Here is a 23,356-nt window from a genome sequence, read left to right on the forward strand (position 1 = left end):
CGAACGTTTTGCTCCTTCCCCGCCATTCTATTGGTCCGCAGCCGCCGAGCGAGTGAACGAGCTCCCCGTTTGATTGGTCCGCTGCCGCGGGGCGGGGAATATAAACCGGGACCCCCAGAACTGTTGCCTCTCGGCCAGGGGGAACGGGGGCTGCTGCTGGGCCGCGCAGCGAAGGCGGTAAGTGGGGCGGATGGGGGAGGGGCCCGGGCCGGGGGTGCCGCGGGCCAGCTGTGGCTAGAACGCCGGAGCCGCCCAGAGGCTGCGGGGAGGGGGGCTCGGGAGAAGGAGCCGGCCCTGTGCATAGACCCTGGGCTGCCAGCGGGCCCCGGGGGGAGGGGGGCGCGCTCGGCTGGCGGCGGGGCTCGGGCGGGGCTCGGGAGGGAGAGGGGGGCCTGGGGCAAAGCGGCGGAGCTGCGGCGCTTGTACTCACCCGGCGGCGGTCCGGGCCCCCCGCTGCCGAAATGCCCCCGAAGACCCGGACCGCCGCCGGGCCAGGGCTCACGGGGCCCGGGGCAAATTGCTCCCCCTCTGGGCGGCCCTGTGTGGGGCTCGGGCGGAGGCGCTGGGCTGGTGCCGGAGCGGGGGTGGGTGGGGGGGAGGCGGCTCTCGGCCGGGGCTGGTGCCACATGCCGGGGGGGGCGCTTCCTTCTGCACCAGCGCCTGCTCGGGAGGTGGCAGCTGCAAAGGGGAAAGGGCCCTTTGGAGGCTTCTGAAAAGCTGCCTGTGAAGGGGAAGCGCTTTGCACCTGCCCTTACCTGCTCCGGAGGCTGCCCCTAGCCAGGTCTACTCCTGCTTTGTATCAGAGACACCCACACTCACCTGTTCTCTTTGCAGGAGGGGGCAGTGACCTGAATGTTTGCTTCGTTTGCTTTCCCCTGGAGGGGATTGGCTCTCCTGGAAGATCAGGTTGGGAAATGTATCTGACTTACTGTGTGACCTTCCAGTAGGGTGATCAGATATCCTGAAATTTGGGGCTTTTTCTTACATAGGCTCCTATTATCCCCCACCCCGTCTTGATTTTTCACACTTCCTCTCTGGTCACCCTACCTTCCAGACAAACTTTACTTTCTTGTAAATTTCTCAAGAAAAAGGGGAATAAATAGTTTTCAAGGGTCTGTGTTTTTCCAATAAAAGCATCTACTTTTAATCACAAGTCTTGAATTTTGCTTTTGGGGAGATGGGGGGCAGGGGGAGAGAAGAGGTGAAGCTTGGAGCTATAGTGTGGTGGTTCTCCCATTGCTTAGGAGGTTGAGTTGGAGCTTGATTTAAAATCCCTCCCAGCTGCTTGGCCAATGTCCCTGAGAACACTATCCCCCTGGTTCTCCAGCAAGGGTGAGGGAAGCCATGTTCTCAGACATCAAATTCTAGAGCAAATATACTCTGACTGCAACTTGCAAGCTACAAGTAACTCTTTGCAGCACCTATTAAAACACTGATTTAATTAATCGCTCAGAATGCTCTTACTATATTCATTTGCACAAAGCCATTGATGTTGCTGTTTTCCATCTCCTACTGTTTAAAGATGGATCTATTGTAAAAAAACAATGAACTCACAGCATGGGGGCTTTTTGGGGGTAATGATTGCGAATTTGGCTCCTGAGGCACTGAGATCTCAGTATAGCTGTGCTAGAGCTAAGCCTTTCAGGCTATTGGTATACTCTAAAAGTGAAGGATGCTGGTTGACCTCTCCCTCCTGCAGGGAGAGCAGAGAACTGACCCATGGGCTAATGAGACCCCAGAGAAGGCATGGGGGAGACTTGCCAAGTAGTAGTAGATTGTTGAGCAAAGAGCATGGGCTTGCTACCCTGTGAGGCCAACAGGCAGATAGGGGGGCTCCAGTAAATGGACCTTCCCAGAGAGTCAGACTGGACTATACCTAATTAAGCATGAGGCTGCAAGACTTGGAAGCCTTAGGGTTGAACTACCTCTGTGTGGTGGTAGAAATCAGTTGCAGTAGATCTATCTAAACAGCTGCAGGGCCCTCTACCAAACTGATCTCCTAGGATAACCACTAGCTGTTCTCCCTCTCCCACCAGCTCTAGTGTTCCGCCTATAGCTAAAATTAAATGCCTGCCCTTCAGAGCAGAAACATTTTGGTTTGTCCTGTACCATTGTAGCAACACAAACACCCTATTTAGGTGCAGTATAAATGAATATGTACCCACCTTGTGGATTTCTGGGGGAGAGTTGAGTATTTTTCTTGTAAGTGGCTAAGCCTGTACTGTTCTCTCTCCTTTCTGCTTGCACAAAGCCACCACCATCTAAGGAAACTACACTGCTAGCCTCCAAACTCAAATGGCTGCTGCCCTATGCTTAACACAGCTGCAGAGAAAGATCCCCCAAATTAGCTCAACTAGGGTTCAGGAGGGCAAGCTGCAAGAGGCCTGTACCTCAGTAATCCAAAACTATGACATCTTGGAACTAAGGCCCATGTGAACTGCCAGCACTGGCCTGGTCCTCTCTGCAGAAGATACTGAAAGGGAGAATAGGCCCTACACCCATGTGGTAAAGGTAGAAATATAGTTAACATTCACCCTTCTTCAGACTGACTTCTCTCTGGGAGGTGAAGCAACACAACTGTGGAGGAAAAGATTGCATTATAACCTGCTGCTGTCCTCATCTGCTCACACACACAACAGGAGCTAATCCATTAACCAGTGTGAAATAATGAGATGACCATTCCCAGTTAATTGGTTCCTTTCATCTTCTCCTTCCATAACTACAGTGGAGGTGCTGCTTGTAGTAATAATTAGCCCTTCTCAGCCTCTGATTCTATACATAGATGCAGAAAAAGGGCTGATAAACTGCATTTCAAAGTCTTTAACCTGCATTTTATCTGCTCCCCCACACTTCTATCAGAAAATCAATCATATGCAGCTGGTGGGAGCATAATTTTCAGGTGGAGTGGGAGATGAATAGGGGATTAGCTAAAGAGAGCCAGCTGACCACTGGCTACTCTGCCCAGATTGTATCACAGACTGGCAATTCTTTTCCTGTAGACTTCAGTACAATTAAATATTTAAAACAGCTCAAAGTAAACCTGGCGTCAGTGAGTGGTAAATGGGGTTCTTTTTGGCTGATTGCATAATATTTGATCTAATCACAACAAGGAACATATGACTGAGATAATACCCTTAGCAATCTCTCATTTTATGAAATAGCAGCAAAGGAAACAGATTAACCCACTTTCCATGCTCTGTTATGCAACTGTGGGGAACTCTCCTGAGAACAGCTGTCAGTTTCCCTCCTCTGCTATTCTGCTTTGCAATGGATGCAGGAGAGGTATAGCATTAATCTGGACAGCTGCCCGTGACCCTGCTGCATTTACCAGACTGCGTGTGCAGAGATGCCAAGTATCTCAGACCGTACAAGCAGTAGCAGGCAAGCCCAGCTGCTTTGCCTTCCCACACTGCTTGGAGAGGGAAGTCACCAGTCTTAATGCTGCAGTCAGCTGTCTTTCTCACTTGCTTGGGTCATGTAAGATTTTATCAGCAGGTATCTTTGTCTCCCCTGAACTTTCATTAAATAACTGGTAGGAGATAATCTCCCATCCCTGTATTCCAGCATCAGGATCACCCCCAGCTGAAGAACAGGCTACAGCCCTAGCTGCAAAGCAACAGTGAGTTTCTTGCAGACAAACTTGGGCATCTGATGGCCTTCACTGTTGGCTTTATCCATTTGGCCTGAACAGCCAGATTGTTGTTAAACAAGATGAAAAATATAACCTCATTCCCACTGATAATATAAGATCAAGGACCTGCAGAGGCTGGTGGCAGATGGAAGGGGCAATACAGATGAACTTGCTCCTTTTTAATTCACTGGAGGGGGAAAATCCTGTTGCTATTAATAGATGGAGGGAAAGGCTAGAAGATGCTTCCCATGGATCTTTGAGTTTGGGAGTTGGGGTTGTGCACAGAGTTGATCACAAGCAAATTCGCAAGGCTGGTGAAAGGTGTCAGATTGTAGTGCTGGAGCCTAACAGGTTCTGGTTATTCCTAGAATGCTGCACCATGCACAGAAGCGCTTCTCCTCTCCCCCACAAAGCCCTGCGGGCATGCCCTGTCCTTGCCCCAGCCTGCTCACCCCTAAGCATGGGAGTGAGGGATCAAGGGCCAGATCCTCCAAGCTATTTACACACCTAACTCCTGTTAATTTCAATGGGAGTTAGGTGCCTAATACTTTCGAGGACCTGGGCTCAGATCTGAAACAATATCTAAGTGGTAAAAGGCTCCCGTTCCCATTCTCAGCCCCCTGCACCAGGCAGTGGCCCTGTAGACTGAGCAGGAATCCCCCGCATATGCAAACATATACATGCCCAGTGCCTATACACACCCACAAAACACTGCTCTCTATGGGTTTCAGAGATTTTAATCACCCGCTGAATTTTGTTTTTCCATGACCTTATTACAAAAGACATTGCAAAAATAATTCCACTTAGCTGCAGCTCGACCTGGAGACGCAGGATGTGTTGCGAGGTTAGGGACAGCGATCAGAGCATGCAGGGAAGAAGGGGCGAGGGATACACCGTACAGAGAGAGAGTTCCATATGGCATTGTCAGTAGGAGACACTTCCACATGAGTGCCTGAGCTGCGTCTGGGGGGGAAGCACCAGCTCCGGGTACCTACAGTCCATGAAGGACATGGCATGGTGGCAAGAGAATGTGTGAAACCGAAAGGGCTGCACAAACCCTCAAGTGCCTGATGTGGACATAATGGGAAACAGAGACTATGGAGAGGGGTTCCCTGCCCCCCTCCAAGCAGCATTCCCTGGGGTGTCTGAAGGTGGGATTGTTAATTCTTGTGTCATGTGACCCACACCTACACCGTGGGGCTCTCTGTCACTCTCTCCTAGACATGTGCCGTCTGCTACAGCCCTTGAGCTAGCAGAGCTGAAGAGAAAAAGCATGCTCGCTGCAGCTTGGTACGCTGGCGCAGTGGTGCAGCTGCCCTCTCTGTGTAAAGGGGCATTAACCTAAACCATGGCGGTGGCTGCACTTCTACATTCTAGTGACCCGCTGTTCCCCAGGATGAAGGGGGCCTGTGCATTAGCTCTAAGCACACCCCTGCCATGCCCCCATCCCCACCTCTGACACCCCCTCACAGGTTCGACAAAGGGTCTGATCAAACCCCGTCATGCCCCCGCCCTGACACCCACAGCCTCTCACTAGTTCTGCACAGGGCACCAGCACACCCCCAACGTGCCCCTGCTCTGCCCCTAAGACCCTCCCACCTCACCCTTCACATGCCCCTGCCCTGCCATGCCCTCTCCAGTAAGGGGCTAGAGGGGGGACCCCTCTTCATTTAGATGGGGAGCCACGTTTCCCACTCTCTTCCCCATTTTCATGTACGTGATAGACACCGTGTGGGATCCAGCCCACAGTAAGCAGCATCACACTGCTCCTCAGTGGGGGAAGGACTCAATCCCCCACGGCCTATTAACAGGGGTTGTTTTCTCCCTGCTCTCACCTGGCAGGCATCTACTTTCCCGTCCAGGTAGCCAGCACACAGCATCCTGGGGGTGAGCTCACCAGAGTACATGCAGGAGCTGTTGCATTTCTTGGTGCTGATTAAGGGAACAATAGCTTCCTTCAGCATCTCAGCAACAGGAACTGATGTGAGGAAAAACAAACAAGAGAGACAGTTTAACCTGCTGCCCTGGTGGCTAGATGCTGGGGTTTGCACTCAAGGCACAGTGGGAAATGGAGCATTATAGACACACACTATCTCCAGGGCTCTGGGTGTTGGGAGGAGGAGAGGGGTCATTGGACTAGCAGTGGGGATTGGGGGGATCAGCAGAGCTGTGGGGGTGTAAGGGGCCCCAGCCTGCAATAGCAGCAGGGGCTGCGGGTTGGGACTGAGGACTGCAGTAGGTTTGCAGATCAGAATTCAATACTCTCCTGTAGACTCAAACATCCCCTCGGTGAGATGCAGCCTTCGCCCGTCTTTGTTTTAAAAGGGAGCTACGCGAGAGCTCTCCTTGCCTCCTGGAGCTGCTCACCGTGTTCAGGTCTGGTGTAGCCCCAGCCGGAGATCCAGCAGTGGGTGCCGTGGGGGAAATCCTGCTGGTACAGCGGTAAACACACTGCACGGACGGCATCTGGGGAGAGAGACACGTGTTAGAGCAGCGCCAGCTGGGGACGCCCCTCCCCACGCACAGCGCAAACAAATTGAGAGCGGCTCCCAGGAGCAGCCGGCCTAGAGCGAGCAGGGGTGATCTAGTCCTGAGAAGTGCAAGCGAAACATCCTTGCAGCTCCTCTGGCTCCAGGGGCCGGATTCTCCAAAGAGCTCGGCTCCCACTGTGACCTTTACAGCCAGATCCCAGCTCTTTACAAATCTGCCCATTTATTTCACTGCATCCATGGGAGATAAGGTCTTGCGAGCGTTCTGTCCCATGTGCCATCAGCAGAGGCCCCGGGACTTGCCTGGGGAATGTTTTCTCTCTGCTGCCCCCTCCCTCCACAGCTGGACCAACCCCCGTACTGGCACTGCCCCTGGGATCGACACAGGCCACCGGCGTGGGAATCAGACCGTTGGTGGGTGGCTCCCTTGCGAATGGAAGCCATGGGGCTGTTCTGGGGGGATCCTCTGTCCCCTGCAAGGGGGAGATGGCTGAAGAGAAGGGTCTCACCAGAGAAGTTCAAGGGCACTGAGTTTCATCAGTGCGATGTCATAGTCGTGACTCCTGTCGTCATAGCGGGGGTGGTAGATGATTTTCTCCACTGCTGCCCCGGCCTGCTGTGGGACTGACACCTGGGCGATAATCCCGGCAAAGACCAGCCAGCTGGAGACCTCAGGCCACCTGTAACTGAGCAGAGACATGGCCAACCTGTTCCTCTGGGGCTGCAGTATTGCTGGGGTGGCCAATTCCCCACTCCCTCCCCTGCTGGGGGAACAGCCGGGCTCTGCGCTAGGCCCCCCGCCAAGGCCTCAGGCTCTGCCGTTCCCAGACTCACTTGTGCACGCAGTGAGCGGCCATGACGATCCAGTCGTGCGCCACCACGGAGCCTCCGCAGACGTGTCTGGAGTTGAGGTACAGGCTGACCTGCCACGGCCAGCGTCCCAATGGGGCGTCGCTTCCGCCCACGATCCGGGCTGCCCTGGAGCGCACGCCGCACTCTGCAAAGGGGGAGACACGTGAACCCGGTGCCCCCAAACACCACCTGAGAGTGGGGGAGGGATGGGCAGCAAAGGGTGTCCGAGAAACCCGGCCCTCCCCAGGAGCTGAGCGGAGCTTTGCCTTGGGGCCCAAGCAGGGCCGGCTCCAGGCACCAGCCGACCAAGCACATGCTTGTGGCGGCACCTGAGAAGGGGTGACCAATGTTGGGGTGGCGGGGGGCGCTCGCGGTGGGTTTTTTTTGTTTTGTTCGTTTTGTTTGGCAGGGCGGCGCTCAAGGGTTTTTTCTTTTCCTTTTTTTCGGCCGGGCAGCGCAGGGGTGTTTTGGCGACGCGGCGCTGGGGGGGGGGGGGGAGGATTTGGAGGCGCGGCCCGGCGCTCTGGCGGTTTGGGCGGCGCGGCGCTGGGGGGGGGACGGGGGTTTGGCCGGCCCCGCGCTCGGGGGGGCGGGGATTTGGCCGGCCCAGCGCGGCGCTCCGGGGGGTTTGGCCGGCCCAGGGCGGCGCTCTGGGGGGGGGGCCGGGGTTTGGCTGGCCTGGTGCTCAGGGGGGTTGGGCGGCCCGGAGTGGCGCTCGGGGGGAGGGGGGGGGGGCGGGGGTTTGGCCGGCGCAGCGCTCCGGGGGTTTGGGCCGCCCGGCACTCGGGGAGGTTGGCCGGCCCCGCGCTCCGGGGGTTTGGCCGACCCGGCGAGGCAAGGGGGGCGGGGGGGTTGGCCGGCGCGGCGCTCGGGGGGGGGGGTAGGCCGGCCTGGCGTGACGCTCGGGGGGTCTGGGCAGCCCGGCGCGGCGCTTGGTGGGGCAGGGGTTTGGGCGGCCCGGCGCTCGGGGGGGGGGGGTTCAGCAGACTGGCGTGGTGCTGGGGGGGAGTTTGGTGGCCCGGCGCGACGCTCGAGGGGGGGCGTAGTTCTGCGCCCGGCGCTCCAGGGATTTGGGTGGTGCAGTGCTGGGGGGGGGGGGGGGGGATGTTACGGCGGGCGGCGCTCTTCTTTTTTGCCTGGGGCGGCAAAAAAGTTAGAGCCGGCCCTGGGCCCAAGGGAGAGAGGGAAGGGCTCTGAGCACCAAGCCTGAGGGAGCAGGAGAACAAAGAGGCAGGAAATGGGAGGAAAGAAAGGGAAAGCAGGCAGCAGAGGGAAGCAGCTGACAGGAGTCATTCCCCAGGCGTGCTCCTGTCTCCGGGCTGTGAGCCCCTGCTCGGCCCAAGTCCCTGGCTCACCCCCCACAGGATGTCAGGGATTCAGGGTGGCCCCAGCTTTCTCCATTTCTTTTGCCACCTGTGCTGTTCCCCATGTGAAATAACAAAGAGAAACCCACTCTAACCCCTTCTGTGTGCTCCGAACTAGTTCCAGGACCTCTGCCTGCCCACCCAGTGACCTAAACGGAGTCTCCTCCCCCAGCCAGCACCACTAAGCCAGAGTGGAGAGGGAGCAAGAGAGAACAGAGAGGAACGCAGGAGTCCCACCTCTCCACCTGGGCCTTCTCTGGGCTTGCCGCTTGCCCAGCAATAGCCCTGGGCCTCAGGGGGGCAGTTCCGGGCCACAGCTGCCTTCCTTGAGAAGAAGGGGCTGCTGAGAGCATTAGGGTTTTAGATACTGCGGGGGGCGGGGGCATTGATTGCACGTGCTGTTAATTACACAGTAGCTATGCCATATGGACAGGAGGGATTTGGGAGCTGCCGGTCATGTCACTGCTGCCGCTGCAAGCAGACCCCAGCTATGAAATCACACGGACAAAGGGGCTGCTCCGGGGGCTTCAAAACCACTTTTTTTTTTTTTTTTTTTTTTTTTTTGCTACTCAGCCAGCTGGGAAGCTAAATCTTCCTCCCATCCAGACCAGCTGGTTTGTGCTGGCTTGTTACTGCAGGGTTGCTCAAGAGGGCTGGAGCTGCCTCACTGAGTAACGCTGCTTCTTGCAGACCACCCAACACTGGGGCTGCGGGATGGGGGAAGAATGACACAGGCTTTGCAAACGAACACCAGGGCCATGCTGAGTGCAGGGCGCTCGGTGTCTAGCCGACCTGGGGCTTTTGCTAATTAACAGAGGGTCTATAATAGCACAAGGAATGCAAGAGACCCCAGTGCAATGTGAGGACAGGGCAAAGCACTTACCGGAGCACTTCAGAGCCACAATTCGCCCTGAAGCACAGCTGCTCCTGCACAAGAATAAAATCAGGGTTTGAAATAAAGCTCTCCCAGAACTCTGCAGCCAGGAAACACAGAGATGGCCCATCATGGGGTTCTATGGCAGCTCCCCTAGGAATGGCGAAGCACCGAACACTGTGACCCTCCCGGCAGTGCTGGCTCCTGTCAGTGCCGTCGCTGGGCTATGTGTGTTCCCATTGGGCGTCATTTCGTTGCCAGCTCAGATTTTCTCCCTCCCTCCGTGTTTGCTGAGCAGAGTCGCTGCCAGCTGTGCAGAGCCTGGCAGTCACCTCCAGAACCATGGAGACTTGTTCTCAGACAATATAGCAGTGAAGGGCCCTTCTGTTCAGTCCCCGCAGTGCCAGTCCTGCTCTCCCCAGCTCCGTCACCCACCTGACCTGCCACACGGCTTCAATGCTGCTCTTTCTGGTTGGGCACAATCTGAACAAACTCTTGCGTCTCGTTCACCTGGACATCTGTCAGGTTCACTCCTTTGTGATGGGCGAGTCTGCAGAAGCAACAGCAAATGTCATCACCTAAACACAGAGAGAGATCTGAGAGCTCACCCGTGCTTCTGACAGGACAGCGTTCTTATGGGCACTTCCTTCCTCTCTTCTGCATAGACCATTGTACTCTAGTTTATACATGCTAATTCTGGCCACTGCTCACAAGAGATGAAAGGGTTAAATATAATAGCCATCACCCACTGGGAGGACTAAACCTTTACCCTGCCATGTTTCATGGAATCACAGTCTTAAACAGGAGGGCTACCAACTACAGACACACACAAAAAGGCTTCCACGCACGCAACTTGAGTTCCAGTTTTGTCTCTCTCATTTACCAGGGGCAATGCCCTGTCTGGAACTGTACAGCACACAGGAACATCTAGTGGCTAAATAATAATATTGCAAATGAACATAACCCAGCCCTTACTTTACACTCTAATGCCAAAATCAGGAAATAGGTTTGCTTGCATCACTAAAGTGTATTTTCAGATGCTACCATCCCTTTGGTAGCCTTGCAGTGTCAACAGTGTATGAGTACAAAAGGAGAAGTAATAATACTGTGTCCTTCGCTAACACCTTCCAAGTGCGGATCTCAAAACATGCTCCAAACATGAACGAGTTCATCCTCACCTGGGAAAGAGGTGAATATTATGATCCTTGTTTGAAAGATGGGGGAAATGAGGCACAGAGAATAGAGGTCACAAGGGAGTAGAGGAGGTACAATTAGAACCCAGGAGTCCTGCTTCTCATTTATGCCAGAAAACCATCCTCCTCATCTCTATGGTGATGTTCAGGGTAAAGGCACAGCCACAGAACAGCAGTGGATAGGAGAACAGTGACATATCTGGGAGTGACTCTATAGACAGGGATGATATAAGGGCTTAACCCAACTTCCAGGGAAGCCGATGGAAAGATAATTCCACAGTCCATGATTCTGTAAGCTTGGGAAGCTGCTATAAAAGTCTCGGGAAATAAACCCAAGCTACAGTACATCTAGCGTGGGTCAAAAAAATGCAGATTGTTTTTCCCCCACAGGAAATTTTTTCATTTAAAACAATATATCAGGTGAAAAAATTTAAATTTTGCAGTGAAAATTCCAACCCCCAAATGGTTTGATTTGGGGGCTTTCCTCCCTTTCCCAGTGGCAACATAGAAAAAGGGTGAGAAATGGGACTGGCACAATGGGACCCCATTCTCAGCTGAATCTAGGCCCCAGTATAATGCAAATGAATATCAGTAACTCTACGGTCCCTGGCTCCCAGTCCTGTGTTCTGATCACATTACTTCTGCAAGATCTTCATAAAAATGGCAAATCAAAGACCTGTACCTGAGACTGGCCGACTAGGTCTAAGCTGAGAGGAGCATCACTTACTGGAGATATCCCAGCTGCCTACAGATCAGAGTCCCCAGGGAGAGATTCCACCGCTCGTGACATGCCAGGAGCCAGCCGGGCCTGCCTTCCACCTGCACTTCCAACAAGAAGTTTCCCGTGTTTATTCTGAAAGATACTAAAACCATTTTATTTAAAACGTCCTGCAAGCGTCCTTGCGACCAGCTCTTTGCAAAGGCCAAAGCTAAACACAATAAAGTCCCAGTGACTAGCGAGGGACGCGGGAAAGTCATTTACACCATCGTTGGCGTCACTGCTGAATTTGAACCACAGCTCACAATCTGCTCATCCCCCACTTTGGGGGGGGGGTCAAAATCAGGGGGTCAGTAAGGAGGGGTCCAACTCCCTGCTCCTCTGCTCAGAACGGAGAGAGAGCTCCCTCTCCTCTCCCTGGCTTGGGTAAACAGTACTTCCTCCCCACTCCTCCTCCTGCTTTGCTCCCCTTTAACCACTGGGCTCAGCTGTCAAGTTGCTACTGTTGGCCGCACAAGGGGCTCGAGGTGACATCAAAGGTCCGTGGCCCGGTGTGCTTAGCACCAATAAAGACACCGAGGGGAGAAAGCAAGCCAAGTTTATTTCAGAGCTCTGAAATGGCACTAGGAGACCAGCATGTCTCAAATCCAGTGCAACACATACAAATAACTTTTACCTTTTATACCCCAAACTGTTTTTGTGTAAGCCTTTGTCTGGCTATTCCCCCACCCCTCCCTTCCAGACAACTGTTACAATAAGCTCCTGAGAAAACTTTCCCAGTCTCTGCGACCTTGAGTTAGACGCCTGTAAACTAACTACCCCGCTCCTTATCTCTATTATTTCTGCTAGTGTGAGTGAAACTGCAGCCATCTGCTAGAAACGCTGACCAATACATTTCTGCTTCAGCCTGCTTCAGAGCATGTAAAGCAGTAAACACAGAAGTAGGTGAGAGTTCACAAGATGGAGTTTGGGGGTTCAGATAGGCCCAGAGCAAGAGAGTTTCATCGACACTTTGGTCTTCCGCTCTCCCGAGTTACCTGGTAGCTATGCCTAGTGGACCCCAACAATCCCTCCTTTGAGAACACTCAACAAACCTTTGTCAGAGTTTTCTCATACTCTAAAGACAAAATGCGATTAAGCTCCATACAATCAGGATTATCAATAAGAGGGTATAAAGGAACCTCTGGGGAGGGGGAGGTACAAATCTTACATATGAGCACTTTACAGCAAATGAGCAAAAGAACAAGAACAAAACATATCACCACACCTGTGAGCAAGATGCGAACAATGCTTCCCCCTATATCCCCTAGTTCCCCTAAACCAGGTATCCAACCCCAAGGGAATCCAAAATAGTGGGTTCCCCTTCCTGGGCCTTCCACTGGTTAAAGGCCCGTTCAGCTGACAAGATGTGCTTGTTAATGTCCTGTGAAAACTCTGGGACATAGGTACAACACTCTTCTCCAATAAGGGCACAGACCCCGCCTCGTGAGGCTAACACATAATCTAGGGCCTGACAGTTCTGCAAAGCCAGCAGTCGAAACTGGTACAGCTCAGAACTTATGCTTTTCTCTATGGCCAGGGTATCATTGGCAAACTGGGTGAGAAATTTAGACAGTCTTCTGTAAAGTTGGGTTAGCCGTCCCACCCCATAGGAAGGGAGGGCTATCATCCCAAACCTGTCTCCTTCACTGATGGGTTCTAAGGTAGCTCTCAAGGACCGATAGTACCTGGGACGACCTGAGGGAGCCTTGGGTAGAATGCGGAGGGGAGGAGCAAGATAGCCTTTGTAACAGCTACCATGCCAACCATGAGGGAGCCATTTGTAGGCACTAGTACCACAAACCCAAAAGGCTTCACCATAACTAGCCTTTCCATTGTTACCTTGTGAGTCCCGTAGGGTGGCTTGTGGGGAAAGGGTAAAGAATGCAGCTCCGGTTTGCCAACCGGTGGCATTCAGTAAAGGAACAGTGAGAGACCCTAAACCTGAACCCATATTGTGTTTACAACAACCTAAATGCCCAGAAGACAAAAAGAATTATTGACACTAAACAAGTCAAAAAAATAACAAGACCAAATACATAAGCCAGGTCGGCCTTCTGTGAGAAAATAAAACCAATGCTCAGGGTTTTCGCGGGGAGTATGCTGTGACTGTTCAGAGAGATCACAATGCATTCCCAGCGACCCTTACTGTTTTTTGAATAGCAGCTTAAGTCCCAAATCGTCGTTAGCAGTCTTCTCCGCAGGCTGGACAGTCCACTGTTTAGGAGCGGGCACTGCTTTCAGTCGGGAGTGATGAATCCAGTTCTTGTGTCCTTCGACCTTTGCCGCTGTATGGGTGACAAGCAGGACGGTGTGAGGTCCCTTCCACTTCTCTTGGAGAGGCTCGTCCTTCCAGGTCCGCACGAGAACGGAGTCACCAGGCTGCAGGGAGTGGACCCGAGGTATCCAGCAGAAGAGGCTGTGAATCTTTGGTATACCTGTGAAGAAAAGAAAGAACAGCAGACAGAGGGCACATGTACTGAGACAAGAAACCACACCCCACTTCCCATTCCCCTGCCAGAACTGGGGTACCATTCATAGGCCATGCCCTTCCAAACATAATCTCGAAGGGACTAAGCCCTATCCTACCCTTAGGGAGAGCACGAATGCGAAGTAACACAAGGGGCAAGGCATCAGGCCACTTAAGAGAGGCCTCCTGACAGACCTTTGAGAGGTGTCGCTTGAGTGTCTGATTTGTGCGTTCCACTACTCCACTGGCTTGTGGTCGCCAGGGTGTGTGGAGTTTCCAGGGGATTTGCAGAGCACTTGATATCTTTTGAACAATTTGAGAGGTGAAGTGTGTTCCATTATCAGATTCCATCCACTGGGGGAGGCCGAAGCAAGGAATGATTTCCTTGACAAACTTAAGAGCCACTGTTTTGGCAGTGTTGTTGCGACATGGGAAGGCTTCAGGCCATCCTCTGAATCAATCCACTAAGACAAGAAGGTACCTGTACCCTTGGGTCCTGGGAAACTCAGTAAAGTCTATTTGCCACACCAATCCTGGGCCTGGGGTAGGTTCCAGGGTGGCTGGTGGCACTGCTACTCCTGGTCGTGGGTTATTCTTTTGGCAGATTAAACATTCAGCTTGTACCTGTGATGCTAGGGGTTTAAGTACAGAGGTTAGAAAATATTTATTCATGAGCTGGGTAAGAGCCTCTCTGCCTGCGTGTGTGGTTTGATGCAGTTTCTGCAACACTGGTCGAATCAGGCCCTTGGGCAGGAGGATTTTTCCCTCTGTGGAATAAAGCCATCCCTCCTTTTCCTGGAGACCGAGACTGTCAGCCAGGTTTCTGTCCTCTTGGGAGTACTGAGGGGCTGCAAGTTCACCCACTGATGGGATGAGGGCATGCATTTGGGCATTCTCCTCTGTTGGTGATTTCAGGGTAGCAGCTCGCTTAGCTTCCCTGTCTGCTCTGGCATTGCCCCTGGTTACATCTTGATCTTCCCTTTGATGGGCTTTGCAATGCACCACTGCTACTGCTGAGGGGAATTGTACTGCTTCTAAATGCCGGAGAATTTGAGACCCATGCTTGACTGGAGAGCCTTGGGCTGTTAGCATTCCCCTTTGCTTCCACAAACCAGCGTGAGCATGCAATACCCCAAAAGCATACTTTGAATCAGTAAAGATATTAACCCGTTTGTCTTTTGCCAGGTCAAGTGCATGAGTCAGGGCCACTAGTTCAGCAAGCTGGGCAGACGTTCCTGCCGGTAAACTCTCAGCTTCCACGGTATCATGAAGAGACACAATAGCATAACCAGCCCTCCTTTGCCCATCCACAACAGTACTACTTCCATCTGTATACCATTCCAAGTCAGCATTTGGGAGTGGCTGATCTTTTAGATCTGGGCGGCTAGAATACTGAACATCTATGATTTCTAGACAGTCATGTTCCTGCTTTTCTGTCTCTGGTAGCAGTGTAGCTGGATTAAGGGAGGGACAGATCTGTAGGGTGACTTCAGGATTCTCTAACAGCTTCGCCTGGTACCGAGCAACCCGAGCCTGTGTGAGCCAAAGACCACCCTTAGTGTCCAGCAAGGCTCGGACCATATGGGGAACATACACTTGCACAGTTCCTCCCAGTGTCAGCTTTCAGCTTCCCCAAGCACTAGAGCAGTAGCTGCGACCGCCCTCAAACAGGCTGGCCATCCCTTTGAAACTTGATCCAGTTGTTTAGAAAAGTATGTCACAGGACGCTTCCAGGCACCTAATAGCTGAAATGCCCTGTCCGCTTCTGGGGACCAGTGAAAAGGGTCTTGATCCGCTCCCTTAACACATTCATACAGAGGTTTAGCCCACAGTCCAAACTCTGGAATCCATATTCTGCAAAAACCTGCCATGCCCAGGAATGCTCTAAGCCGTTTACGGTTGCTGGGGATGGGAACTTGGCAGATAGCCTCCTTTCTTTCATTTGAGAGCTGTCTCTCTCCCTGCCTGATGTGAAATCCCAGATATTGAACCTCTGAAAGAGCAATTTGGGCTTTGCTTTGAGATACCCTGTATCCTCGCAATCCAATAAAGTTTAGGAGACTCACAGTAGCTCTGAGACAAGGGATTAGACCCACAGCAGCAATCAACAAGTCATCTACATATTGCAGCAGGAGGGCTCTGTCTGAATTATCCCACTCCTCCAAGTCTCTGGCCAAAGCCTGTCCGAACAGAGTGGGGGAATTTTTAAATCCCTGGGCCAATACTATCCAGCAAACCTGCTTTTTAACCCTTCTGTTGTCTTCATTATGCCTGGCAGTATTTTGCTGATCTCAGAGTTGCTTGGGCACATTCAGGCCCCCTTTCTCTTGGTTGTCAGCCAAGTCTTAGCTGTGTACACTGTCCTTGGATGAGCCTGCTAGCTGTATTTTCCTCTCAGTTAACTCATTCTGTGCTTTTTCCTCTTCTCCCTTTCTCAGCTTCTTCTAACTTCCAAAGGAACCTTCCACTCTTCACTTATACACCTTTCCTCCAACCATTAACACATACACATTGCCATCATACACCTTTCCAGTAACATAACTTCTATACAGAGCTTTGAAGCAACAAACCAGGATGAGCACACTCACTTCTGAGGATTCCACTCTGTACAACCTCTGGAGTCCAATAGCTTTCCCTTTTAAACCTTAAATGCCTTCTCTGTCTTCCTTCTTAGCCTTGGCTATAACCTGAATCCGCTCCACTTCAGACAACAGGGTTCTCATAAGTATATTACAATCATCCCAGTCAGGCTTATGGCTAGCTAAACAACCTTCAAAGATTTATTGTGTTCCTGGACGGGCTACCACACTCTCAGTAATCAACGGATACAATCCCACGGGGGGGGGGGGGTACTCTCTGGAGACTGTGGGGGTGGAGGAGCCGAAGGGGACACCGATTCTGGCATTACAACAGTGGGAGGGTTCTGGGGTTTAGCAGCCAATACTACCGAGCCTGTCGGAGTCAAATGGCACTTGAGCAAAATATCAGTCCTATTTCTTAACACCATAAACGTATACGCATAGAGATGTTCATTCCATTTACCTGTTCTCTGACAAAACAAAAGCAACTGAAGGATCGTGTTGTAATTAAGTGATCCTTCCGGTGGCCACCTTTCTTGGCACTCCAGCTGGTACTGAGGCCAATCAACTGTACAGAACCTTTTCAATTTACTTTTAATCAACTGATCAGATCCAAACACTTTCCAGTTCACCAGAATGCATTCTAAGGGTGTACACTGTACCCTGCCGGCTGTACTCTGTCCCTGCCCCATACTGAGGGAGACTCTGGGCGTCCCCAAGTCACAACAGGCAGACACTGGGCGTCCCCAGGTCAAAACAGATAAAGTCCCCACTGGACTGTTCCTACCTTATCCAAGGGTCCGGTTCTGCACCGTCGCCCTATCCACGGGACCGGTTCCCCACCGTCGCCCGCAGCTGCTTCTCCACTGTCTGTGTGCGTTGCACCATTGTGCCCTCTGGGGCCGAACAAACCACGTCTCTGCCGAGGCCCCCGATGAAGTCACCGGTGAGCGCTCTGGGCGTCGGTCGTCGTCGTAATCCGTCGGCCACCAGGAGGGATCCGGGCAAGGCTAAATTTCAGCCTCGAGCCCACCCAGGGACGCCAAAACTGTTGGCCGCACAAGGGGCTCGAGGGGACATCAAAGGTCCGTGGCCCGGTGTGCTTAGCACCAATAAAGACACCGAGGGGCGAAAGCAAGCCAAGTTTATTTCAGAGCTCTGAAATGGCACTAGGAGACCAGCATGTCTCAAATCCAGTGCAACAAATACAAATAACTTTTACCTTTTATACCCCAAACTGTTTTTGTGTAAGCCTTTGTCTGGCTATTCCCCCACCCCTCCCTACCAGACAACTGTTACAATAAGCTCCTGAGAAAACTTTCCCAGTCTCTGCGACCTTGAGTTAGACGCCTGTAAACTAACTACCCCTGCTCCTTATCTCTATTATTTCTGCTAGTGTGAGTGAAACTGCAGCCATCTGCTAGAAACGCTGACCAATACATTTCTGCTTCAGCCTGCTTCAGAGCATGTAAAGCAGTAAACACAGAAGTAGGTGAGAGTTCACAAGATGGAGTTTGGAGGTTCAGATAGGCCCAGAGCAAGAGAGTTTCATCGACACTTTGGTCTTCCGCTCTCCCGAGTTACCTGGTAGCTATGCCTAGTGGACCCCAACACTACTGTGATGCCACAGCCCCAGAGATTGGACCAGTCCACCCTGAGCTTGTACTGGGACCACCTGGTGCTTCTCAGCCGAGCTGAATGATGTCTTGCAGGATGAGGGTCCCAGTGAGGAAACCCTGGCCAGGCTGGGCATCCCCAACATCATGGAGGAGGAAACGAGTGCCGACTTCCAGAAGCAGATCGGTGTCTGAGCTCCTCCCCAACACAGAGTGACAGGAGACACCCCAGTGCAGTCACTTGTCTGCCCCAAGGAAAAGTGCTGCTGCTTTGCATCCGGAGATGTCCCTGGTGCAAGCAGGTGGAGAGGCCAGGGAAAGGTGCACTGCTGCTCTCCGGCCAACCTGAACATGCATTGACATCTTCACCAGTGAGCTCTGTGGTGGAGCCATTGTGCTCTCTCTCTCCAATACGGACAGTTGATACTACCTTCCTATGGAGGAGGCGGTGGGGTTAGAGACCCCTGTAGCTCCCTACTCCAGGCTGGGGTAAGGGACCAGGGAAAAGTAGAACAAGGGCTTGGGCCACACAGCCAGGAGGCTCATCAGCCATTGACTGTTATGTGGAGGAAATGTCACCTTCCCTGTGAGTATAAGGTGCTGCCCCGGGATAGGCCATAGGCAACAGGGATCCCACTTGAGACCTCTAGATCTTACAGCCTGTGCTAAATGACCAGCTCTGCTAGCTCAAGGGGTGTAGCAGAGAGTGACAGAGCGCCCCACTGTGTAGGTGTGGGTCACATGACACAAGAATTAACAATCCCACCTTCAGACACCCCAGGGAGTGCTGCTTGAAAGGGGGCAGGGAACCCCTCTCCATAGTCTCTGGTTCCCATTATGTCCACATCAGGCACTTTAGGGTTTGTGCAGCCCTTTCAGTTTCACACGTTCTCCTGCCACCATGCCATGTCCTTCTTGGATTGTAGGTACCCGGAGCTGGTGTTTCCCCCAGACGCAGCTCGGGCACTCACGTGGAAGTGTCTCCTACTGACAGTGCCATATGGAACTCTCTCTCTGTACCGTGTATCCCTCGCCCCTTCTTCCCTGCGTCCTCTGATCGCTGTCCCTAACCTCTCAACACATCCCGTGTCTCCAGGTCGAGCTGCAGCTAAGTGGAATTATTTTTGCAATGTCTTTTGTAATAAGGTCATGGAAAAACAAAAAATTCAGCGGGTGATTAAAATCTCTGAAACCCCTAGAGAGCAGTGTTTTGTGGGTGTGTATAGGCACTGGGCATGTATGTGTTTGCATATGCTGGGGGTTCCTGCTCAGTCTATAGGGCCACTGCCTGGTGCAGGGGGCTGAGAATGGGAACTGGAGCCTTTTACCACTTAGATATTGTTTCAGATCTAAGCCCAGGTCCTCAAAAGTATTAGGCAGCTAACTCCCACTGAAATTAACAGGAGTTAGGTGTGTAAATAGCTTGGAGCAGGGGTTCTCAGACTTTTGTACTGGTGACCCCTTTCACACAGCAAGCCTCTGAGTGCAACCCCCCTTATACATGAAAAACACTTTTCCATATATTTATTACCATTATAAATGCTGGAGGCAAAGTGAGGTTTGGGGTGGAGGCTGACAACTCAACCCCCCCATGTAATAACCTCATGGCCCCTTGAGGGGTCCCAACCCCCATTTTCAGAACCCCTGCATTGGAGGATCTGGCCCTTGATCCCTCACTCCCATGCTTAGGGGTGAGCTGGCTGGGGCAAGGACAGGGCATGCCCGCAGGGCTTTGTGGGGGAGAGGAGAAGCGCTGCTGTAGCTGCTGTGCATGGTGCAGCATTCTAGGAATAACCAGAACCTGTTAGGCTCCAGCACTACAATCTGACACCTTTCACCAGCCTTGCGAATTTGCTTGTGATCAACTCTGTGTGCAACCCCAACTCCCATCAGCTGGCTCTCTTTAGCTAATCCCCCATTCATCTCCCATTCCACCTGAAAAAAATGCAATCCTATGCAGCTGGGGGAGTGTTTTACTGATAGAAGTGTGGGGGAGCAGATAAAATGCAGGTTAAAGACTTGCTACATCTCACTACTTTTGAAAGGCAGTTTAGCAGCCCTTTTCTGCATCCAGGTATAGAATCACAGGCTTAGAAGGGCTAAATTATTACTACAAACACCTCCAGTATGGAAGGGGAAAACAAAAGGAACAAATTAACTGGTAATGGTCATCACATTATTTCACACTGGTTGATGAATTAGCTCCTGTTTTGTGTGTGAGCAAATGAGGACAGCAGCGGGTTATAATGCAATCTTTTCTCCAGCAGACATGCTGTGTTGCTTCACCTCCCAGAGAGAACTAAGGCTGAAGAAGGGTGAATGTTAGCAGGTTTCCCCCAGAAGTGCAAAAGGTGGGTATATATTCATTTATACAGCACCCAAACACCTACCTTGGGGGCATTTGTGTTGTGGCAATGGTGGGGGACAAACCACACAATGTTTCTGCTCTGAAGTGCAGACAATTTTAGATATGTCAGGAACACCAGACCTGGTGGGAGAGGGAGAACAGCTAGTGGTTATCCTAGGAGATCAGTTTGTTAGAGGGCTCTGCAGCTGTTTAGATAGTTGCAGTAGAGCTGATTTCTACCACCAAACACAGGTAGTTCAACCCTAAGGCTTCCAACTCCTGCAGCCTCATACTTAATTAGGTGTAGTCCAGTCTGACTCTTTGGGAAGGTCCATTTACTGGAGCCAGCACCCACCTATCTTCCTGATAGTCTTGCAGGGTAGCAAGCCTATGCTCTTTGCTCAACAATCTACTACTACTTGACAAGTCTCCCCCACCCCTTCTCTGGGGCCCCCCATCAGCCCATAGCCCAGTTCTCTGCTCTCCCTGTGAGAGGCAAAGGTCAACCAGCATGTAAAGGTTACCTATACAGAATCCTGCATTCTGCACTTTTAGAGTATGCAAATGCCTCAAAAGTTTCGCTGTAGAGCAGCGATACTCAGACCTCAGTGGTTCACAAGCCAAATTAGCAATCATAACTGTAAAAGAGCCCCAGTGGTGTGAATTCATAGTTTCATTTACTGTAGATTCATATTTAAACAGTATGACATGGGAAATCTTTAATTTTTATATGTTCACAGCAACATCAATGGCTTTGAGCAAATTAATATAGGAAAAGCATCCTGAGTGATTAATTAAATCAGTGTTTTAAGAGGTGCTGCAAAGAGCTGCAGGAGACAAATTAAAGAGCTACTTGCAGCTTGCAAGCTGCAGTCAGAGGATATCTGCTCTAGAGTTTGAGGTTTCCAAACATGGCTTCCCTGACACTTGCTAGAGAACTAGGAGGATAGTATTCTTAGGGAGATTGGCCAAGCAGCGGGGAGGGATTTAAAATCAAGCTCCAAAACCTCCAACTCAGAACCCCATAAGCAATGGGAGAACCACCACACTGTCACACATTGGAAGTTTTGCTACAAGCTTCTCTTCTACCCCCTCTCCCCAAAAGAAAGATCCAACACACTGGTGATTAAGTGGAAGCTTTTATTGGAAAACCAAAGACCCCCAAAAACCATTTATTTCCCTTGTTCTTGCCTTTTCAAAAAGTGAGAAAAAGACAGGAAAGTAAAGTTTGTCTGCAAGGTCACACAGTAAGTCAAATCCATTTCCCAACCAGATCCCCCGGAGAGCCAATCCCCTCCAGGCAAGAGGAAAGGAAGCAAACATTCAGGCCACTGCCCCCTCCTGCAAAGAGGACAAGTGAGTGGGTGTCTTGGATGCAAAGCAATAGAAGACCTGGCTGGAGCCAGCCTCTGGAGCAGGTGCAAAGCGCTTCCCCTTCACAGGCAGCTTTTCAGAAGCCTCCAAAGGGCCCTTTCCCCTTCGCAGCTGCCACTTCCCCAGCAGGCGCTGGTGCAGAAGGAAGCCCCGGCACCAGCCTTCCCCCCCCCCCATGGCCCCGGCACCAGCCTTCCCCCCCCCCCCATGGCCCCGGCACCAGCCTTCCCCCCCCCCCCCATGGCCCCGGCACCAGCCTTCCCGCCCCCCCCCCCCCATGGCCCCCGGCACCAGCCTTCCCGCCCCCCCCCCCCATGGCCCCGGCACCAGCCTTCCCGCCCCCCCCCCCCATGGCCCCGGCACCAGCCTTTCCCGCCCCCCCCCCATGGCCCCGGCACCAGCCTTCCCGCCCCCCCCCCCCATGGCCCCGGCACCAGCCTTTCCCGCCCCCCCCCCATGGCCCCGGCACCAGCCTTTCCCGCCCCCCCCCCATGGCCCCGGCACCAGCCTTCCCGCCCCCCCCCCCCCATGGCCCCGGCACCAGCCCTTCCCGCCCCCCCCCCCCCCATGGCCCCGGCACCAGCCTTTCCCGCCCCCCCCCCCCCCATGGCCCCGGCACCAGCCTTTCCCGCCCCCCCCCCCATGGCCCCGGCACCAGCCTTCCCGCCCCCCCCCCCCCATGGCCCCGGCACCAGCCTTCCCGCCCCCCCCCCCATGGCCCCGGCACCAGCCTTCCCGCCCCCCCCCCCCATGGCCCCGGCACCAGCCTTCCCGCCCCCCCCCCCCCATGGCCCCGGCACCAGCCTTCCCCCCCCCCCCATGGCCCCGGCACCAGCCTTTCCCGCCCCCCCCCCCATGCCCCGGCACCAGCCTTTCCCCCCCACCCCCCATGGCCCCGGCACCAGCCTTCCCGCCCCCCCCCCATGGCCCCGGCACCAGCCTTCCGCCCCCCCCCCCATGGCCCCGGCACCAGCCTTTCCCCCCCCCCCCCCATGGCCCCGGCACCAGCCTTCCCCCCCCCCCCCCCATGGCCCCGGCCCCAGCCTTCCCCCCCCCCCCCATGGCCCCGCCCCAGCCTTCCCCCCCCCCCCATGGCCCCGGCCCAGCCTTCCCCCCTCCCCCCCATGGCCCCGGCCCCAGCCTTCCCCCCCCCCCCCATGGCCCCGGCCCCAGCCTTCCCCCCCCCCCCATGGCCCCGGCCCCAGCCTTCCCCCCCGCGGCCCCGGCCCCAGCCCCCCCCCCCCCATGGCCCCGGCCCCAGCCCCCCCCCCCCCATGGCCCCGGCCTTGCCCGTTCTCTCCCTCCCCCAGGGCCGCTATGGCACCAGCCCAGCGCCCCTGCCCGAGCCCCCCTCCCCGCAGCCTCTGGGCGGCTCCGGCGTTCTAGCCACAGCTGGCCCGCGGCACCCCCGGCCCGGCCCCTCCCCCGTCGCCCCACTTACCGCCTTCGCTGCGCGGCCCAGCGGTAGCCCCCGTTCCCCCTGGCCGAGAGGCAACAGCTCTGGGGGTCCCGGTTTATATTCCCCGCCCCGCGGCAGCGGACCAATCAGACGGGGAGCTCGTTCACTCGCTCGATGGTTGCGGACCAATAGAATGGCGGGGAAAGAGCAAAACGTTCGAAATAGGTTTGTCCCACGCCGCAGCTCGTAGGCCCGCCCTGCGTGCTGTACTCTGGGACTTGTAGTCCCGCACGGGCCTCCTCAGGTACCTTCGTGGGACTTGGAGTCCCGCAGTAGGGGGCGGGCGGACTCACTTTCCCGGGGTGCCGCGCGGTGACGGGCCGCTGATGAGGGGGTGGCCGGGCGCTGGGT

The 23,356-nt window shown here is 53.9% G+C and overlaps 1 pseudogene; it reads right to left on the reverse strand.

Moving 5' to 3' along the window:
- Positions 1-27: 27 nt before the first annotated feature.
- LOC135889234 (transmembrane protease serine 5-like) lies at positions 28-17,097 on the reverse strand (annotated as a pseudogene).
- Between the last annotated feature and the right edge of the window lie 6,259 nt (positions 17,098-23,356).

The sequence above is a fragment of the Emys orbicularis genome, chromosome 15 (assembly GCF_028017835.1).
Source record: "Emys orbicularis isolate rEmyOrb1 chromosome 15, rEmyOrb1.hap1, whole genome shotgun sequence".
Taxonomy (NCBI): Eukaryota; Metazoa; Chordata; order Testudines; family Emydidae; genus Emys; species Emys orbicularis.